The following is a 7,022-nucleotide window of genomic DNA, read 5'->3' as shown; positions in this document are numbered from 1 at the left end:
GACCCATTGCTGGGACCGAGCCGCTAATAACTCAAGCTCCGGACATTAACCCATGCTACGATTGTAACATTAAATTTAATTGAATCGACATAGTGACATGTGCCTAACGTTACTGTAACACTAATTAAAACAGACATTTGACTTTATGTTGTACCTGTCCAGGAGAAGAAGAGCTAGCTCCGAGTCAGATTGTAGCCCCTTTCGCTCTCACAGTGCTCTCCACCTTGGAAATGCAAGGCCAATGTTAATCCGAGTTCTGTCCCATTGTTTACAAGCCGGACCGGCTTGTAAACAATGGGCTGGAGATCAACACAGAGAGAGGGTGTGTGAGGTCATGCTATACTCCAGATTAAATTACACCTCTAGTTCTTCACATAGCAATTTTTTAATTCCTTCAATCTAGAAATGATTAATTTCGCTTATTGCTCCTTTAAATGTTTTATCACAGAGAATACAACGCACAACTCAGCAATCGCTTAATATCAGCAGAGACATGTCCCTACCATCCCTACCAAATTCCACAGCCTTGACTTCAAGAGAAAGTAACAGAAAATAATTAATCATGTCTGGAAATGATCTATGTTTCAAACCTGTTCTCATTCTGGGGTCATACTGACACTTTGTTGAGCCCCTTGGAGTCTGACAACGATGCAGCCTTTTGGGCTCTCTTTAGCATGTTTATGTGACACACAGCCGAAACACATTGTAACACGTGGTTAATTTTATGAAACAGTTAGTTTTACGCAAATAAACTATTTGAATAAAAGATCATACTTCAACAGAAGTACAGTTGTTATGTAAGGGGCCATACACATGCCGCGTCTGGAAAACTTGAGGTCAGGTGGTAGGTACTACTTTTGTCTTTTCTGTGAGAGCTTTCAAGAGCATGGCGGCAGGTTGCATCTGAGGTTGCTAAGCAACCTTATCAAGCACCATATCACAGCCTATTTACCTGAAATCCTGAGTGCAAAGCTGATCTCTCAGGCGCTGTTTGTGTGTAGGCCTGTTGTCCATCGGACAGGTGTAAAGCTCTGGCAGCCCTGAACTAAAATGATCAACTTCCTCTCCATGTTTATCACACACTAACATTTACAAAAGAAAGTAAAGATATGTGTCTGCTGTGATTGGTTGGACCTTGTCACATGACATGCGGTGCACACTACTGCATTCCAAAAGTTGAAATCTGTTTAACTTGGGGCACAGCGATTGAGCCCTGAAAAATAGGCATTTAGGAACGTGTGCGCGCCGCAACGGTGTCACTCTGGTGTTTGAGCACGACTGCCGCCTGTCATCATTAAAAACAATGAATTTGAAGGTGCAAAAAAAATGCAGCATACATTGCCCCTTCTGACTGACTTCAGTGTGCAATGATGGTATGTAAATTAGGCCTACATAAAGTTACGTTAAAACAACTGTGACTTTTGGTTGCACACAGGACATGATCTTTTATGGTCTCCTGGGTGAAAGGCGGTGAAACGTTTTTTGTTTGTTGGTTCTTTGTTGGCATTTTACCTTTATTGGACAGGAAAGCTCTAGAGTGAAGGAGGGAGAGAGGGGATGACAGGATTGGAATCAAACCTGTGGCTACTGCGGCACGCACATGGCCTTTCAACATAGTATGCGCCCTCAGGTGAGCTAGTAGGAGCCCCAAACTTTGGTGTTGTTTGACCCATCCACCTCCCCTCTCTTTCTTCCTACATGGACTTTCCCACTCTTTACACTGCATCAGTTGCTCTTGGTGTCAAGTATTGTCGCAGATGGTTTCCCTTTAAGTTAGTTGAAAGCCTGGCCCGGGGGGCCTTTGGCATCGATAGCACACGCTGAGGAGTGTGACGGAGCATGTGTATTTGATGCCCTGGGAATGAGAACAGGCTGATGTTTCAGATAAGAAACAAATGACTGCAATGCCTTAACCTGAATGTGTACTACAGGGTTGAAATGACACAGAGGTAGGAAAAAGCCAAAGACATTACAGTTTGCAAACACACACTTTATCATGTGATAATATGTCATTGTTGCTGTCAAACAGTTAAACAAGCTAATATTTTTCCTGCAAGTGGCTTTTATTATTAATCAATAATATCAAATCTGTTATTGCAGGTTTAAAGTAAAGATTACTTGAAGCAATTGAGAATTGACAGTTGTCATAGAAGGAGAGAGATAACAGGTGTAAGCATCGCCAGTCCAGTGTAATAAAAGATTTGCATTAAATCCAGTCATAGAAAGAAAACTATTTTTGTTGTATGAATTCCTGTCAGCACTGTATCTGCACACCAGCAGCACATAGGTTGTCTCATATTTTGCCCCACTCTTAATAAACAGGAACATTCAGTATCACTGCTGTCAGAACTGATAGGGATCCATACAGTTTCAGCACAATGACATCAATATCTGCATGTGTTAGATCGTGGGCTCCTTCCAGTGTAACCGTGTTATCAGAGCAAAGCTGTAAAAAAAGCAAAAACGCGGGGCAAGTTTGGTAACTGTGGTGTCAGTCAAGCTGCCTGTTACCTTTTTGTGTCTTTGAAGGAACGGCAGGAGATGCACTCTAGTGACATATCTGTGAGATATTAATGCAAATTCCTGCCTCTGTGTTTTGTGCGCAAGAATGCTTTTCTTATGACTTCCACAATTTATAAACCACTGTGATTCCATTACTGCCGGTTCTTTCCGAGGTAATAAGGATATGTTGTTTTATTTCCATAATGAAATAAGAGTAACAGCAGAATAAACTCTGATTTTTAAAGCCAATTCATTCCATCCAGATAAAGTTAAACACGCTTGTCTTCTGAAAAGGTTCTTGACAGGAAATCTTGTTAAACAGACAGCCTGATGAGCCTGACACGCTAACCTGCCAGTGGTTTCACAGCATGATGACCACCAGCAAAGTTCCAATTACAAGATAGAACTCTATTGTTTCTCTGAAGAGGGAATCAAAGTCATTTTTTCTATTTTGCTCAGACCAAAGTCAGCAGGGAACAAGGAACAAAAGTGATTTTGCCTTCTTTTTTTTTGAGATAATAGCCTATATAATATAGGCTATAATAGTACCCATTTGAGTAGCCTTTATATTCAATCTAAGTCTTGCAAAAATGTTCTCATGAGGGTTGATGATAACTAGTGTATTTTCTGGAAGCTTGCAGTTATTTTGTAACCTTGTTTATAACATAGTTTTAAAAAATAACTGGATTACTTTGCTGTTTCATCTCTCACAATCTCCATTCTCCTTTGTCACAAATATGACAGTACAACAGAGCTATGGAAATCTCTCAGACAGAACAAATTCAACGTGGTTTGTTTTCTGCAGACAGGTTTCATATAAGGTGGAGTTCTTGATCACACACTGCAAGCAGCTAGATTGATGAATCGCTTTATTTTGACATGGTTTGCAGAGGCAAATGGGTTTTTTTTCACTGCTTTGTCCTCAAATGCCCTCATTAATTTCACTAGCTAGGTTTGGATTAATAGACAACTTTACAAAATGACCTTAATGATTGATACAAGTGTTCTCCAAGCACCAATCTAGACACATATATTTTGGTCTTCAAATTAAAGAGGGAAGCTGTAAATGAATGCAATTAGGGCTAACAACTATGAACATATCAGCAGTCTGCCTCCCCTAATTTCCCCTTATTGAATTGTAGCCACAGTGATGATGTTGCTCACGTGCAATATCATTCTGCACATTCTTTATATGCTTATTCCAGTCTATAGAAAACTGTCTATCTGCAATATGTCATGAGCCATGTCATCAGTAGAAAGTACCACCATACTGTCTTTCTAGCATACCAAACATTTTTCCATCATGGACACAACAAGTCTGCCATTCTCACAAATTGGTGAATGTCAAATAACTAACAATTCTATCCTAATTACCCTGAATATAAAACCAGAGGACTGAAAGCAATGGACAGTATTGTTGGAACATTAGGTGCAAAATAACCATAACTGAGTACTCTTAAAAATCAGCCATAAGATTTTTTTTTTCTCATTTATAAGTATTTCCAGTATTTCCATTTTTATTACAATTGTATCAAGAAAACACTTTGCTGACAAAAAATTCCGATGTAAGAATAAAGACGTCAGCTACAGCGTGTAATACATGAACATGAAAGGAAGGCTGATGGATGGCATGGCCTTCTCTCTGGTCTTCTTTGTGCAAACTCTCCAACCACATGATTAGAATCCAGCTCTCTGATGACTTCTGACTCAATGCCAGCGCTAACAAAATTGAAGTATCTTTTAGTCATCTGAGTTTTTGAGTTCAGCTCCACATCTCTGCTCGTAAATAGTAAAAATAGTTGGCAGCCTCTCTGCCTTTCTTTTGTCCTTGTGCTTTTAACATTTTTTGGTTTATCTGCCTCACCAACATTTTTAACCTTACATGTTCCTCTGAATTTCATTACCAAATACTCTACAATTTCTACAATCATGCACACTGAACCTTCCCCACAGCGACCTTAAGATCACTAATAAAGTTCTCTTGATCTCAGCTAGGCTGCATACATAAAGGGCATTATTATTATAAGCCAAAGCCAATCCAAATACACCACAGCTCGGTCATTGGCCTTTACCCCAACATACAAAGTTGCATTCATTCACATGACAGCGACCAAATGAATGCTTTGTGCATTTGGCACAGAAATTATCTGACTTCACAGAGCTAATGTCAAATAACATGAATGCATGTTTGTGTACTGAAGATGACCCAATGAATGCAGGATTTTATTAGTGAAGAAAACAAGAATATAATGATGCATTTACTGGTTGTTTGATGAAGTACATATGTGCATAATTTTGAATGTATGTGTGTGTGTGTGTGTGTGTGTGTGTGTGTGTGTGTGTGTGTGTGTGAGTGCAGTTGAGATCTAGCTGGAGGGGATGGGATGAATCAGAGGTCAGTACAACTGCTGAGGTCCCAGTCAACCGTATGGTTAATCTCTCTAAGTGTGAGCTAAATCCATTTTCATATCCGGAGACATGTGCACACAGTTGCATTACTCAGCTTATCGTCATACAACAGTTTGTGCAATACCTTACATAAAAATGCACATACGACAGTTTGTGCAGTATCTTTATTGTACTGAAATAGCACCCAGTGAGTAGCACCCCTACCATTTAGGTTGGGTTTAGGAAATTGAAGTTGAAGGTTTAGAAAAAAAATAATGGTTGGGCATCACCACATTATTTTTGTAATGTAACGTAACATAAGTTAGGTTTAGGAAAGTGAAGTTACGTACATTACATAAAGTTCCATAGGTTAGAGTTAGGAAAGGAAAGTTACATAGTTATGTAGGCTTGGTTTAGGAGAGTAAAGTTACAGAGATTAGGTGTAGGAGAGTAAAGCTAGGTATGCTACGTTAAGTTAGGTAGATTAGGTTAGTTACAGATGTTAGGCTTAGGAAAGTAAAGTTATAAGTTATGTAGGTCAGGTTTAGGAAAGTAAAGTCACTCAGGTTAGGTTTAGAAAAAGAACTACAGATGGTTGACTGGGGACTCTATGTAGCTCAAGTTACAAAGAGTAGGTTTAGGAATGTAATGTCACTTGGGTTAGGTGCAGGAAAGTAAAGTTATGTAAGTTACCTAGGTTAGGTTAAGGAAAGTAAAGTTATTTAAGTTAAGCCATGTGGTTACAAAGGTTGGGTTTAGGAAAATAGAGTTTCACAGGCTAGGTGCAGAAATGTAGGTTTAGGGAAAAGAATCATGGTTGGACGTCATCATGTTACTTAACGTAAAGTTACATACCTTACCCCCAAATTCCACCAGATGCTGTTGGTTGCGTCTGCACTCCGGAACGACAGCGGAGCCGATACGTTTCAATTCTAGTCAATGTGTGTGCTTCCACCGGCTGCGGCTGTGCTGCGTTCCGGCTCCGTCACAGCTCCGGCACTCCGGAGCCCTCCGCAACAGATAGGCAGGACTTCTATTTTTGCCAGACGTCGGAGCACAACACAGCAATTCAGCACGGAGCAGATCGTGCGGGGCAGGAAGTCGTGCACAGAAACAAAATAAAACATCCGGTTAATTTTTAAAATAAAATACAAAGTGTTCACGGCAGATCATATTTCCCTGCACTACACCTTGAAAACGTCATAATGGGCAAAGGCAGGCCTGAAGTCAACAGGTCAGAGGTTTTCAGACGTCATTTCACCCCGTTGACACGATGAGGAGATATTAATCATGGAGGTGCACAGATGTCTTCCTACTACTCCTCTGGTTTTGTGGTTCTGTTTATAGTAACTACATATTGTTATATCACGCGATTATGCGTCCTCCTCGTGACTCCCACTGTCCGGTGGAGCTGCGCCACTCTGCACAGCAAACGCAGCCGGTGGGGGTTGATGGACGGCGGAGCACGCAGCGGATAACCAGCGCAGCCATTCCGCAACGGACACACATCCAGTTGGTTTCACACAGGATATGAGCACCAGTCTCTTGTGGGTAATTTTTGTGTTTGTTTGACCCAACCACCATCCAGACCTCCTTCCTTAGCAGACTTTAGACCACTTCCTTCTTTACTCCTGTCAGCACATTGGTCACGTCATTGCAGCCTTCAAGATTATGTGGGTTATGTGCAAATGTTGGTGCATTACTTTTCATAGATATACACGTGAACAGTGCATGAGAACACCCTGCAGTACTATACATCCTGTTCCATCACCTACATAAGTCTGCCATTTCCTTTCACCCATTTGAGCCAGACAGTAGGTGAAGTCACAGGCCAGAATGGGCAACAGACCCAATAGTCCTTCACCCACCCCTAAGGACAGAAATATTCAGTAAACAATGTGTTTTTACTCTGTTTTGCTCACATCAACATGTACTCGTTTCTCACAACATTGGCTTTTCAATAAAAATCTGATATTGCTGTCGCTGATATGAGGATTTGACCAGCTTCAAGGTGTCACTCTGTAAAACCTGCCTCATCCTGCTTTGAAAGATAATAAGAGCCTTTTTTCCTGGGTTGCCATGAAGACATCAAACCCTCTGATGTATTTGCCACACTCATAACGTACTCCACC

This window comes from Epinephelus moara, chromosome 3 (genome assembly GCF_006386435.1).
Source record: "Epinephelus moara isolate mb chromosome 3, YSFRI_EMoa_1.0, whole genome shotgun sequence".
NCBI classification, from domain to species: Eukaryota; Metazoa; Chordata; class Actinopteri; order Perciformes; family Serranidae; genus Epinephelus; species Epinephelus moara.
This window is presented reverse-complemented; position numbering follows the sequence as displayed.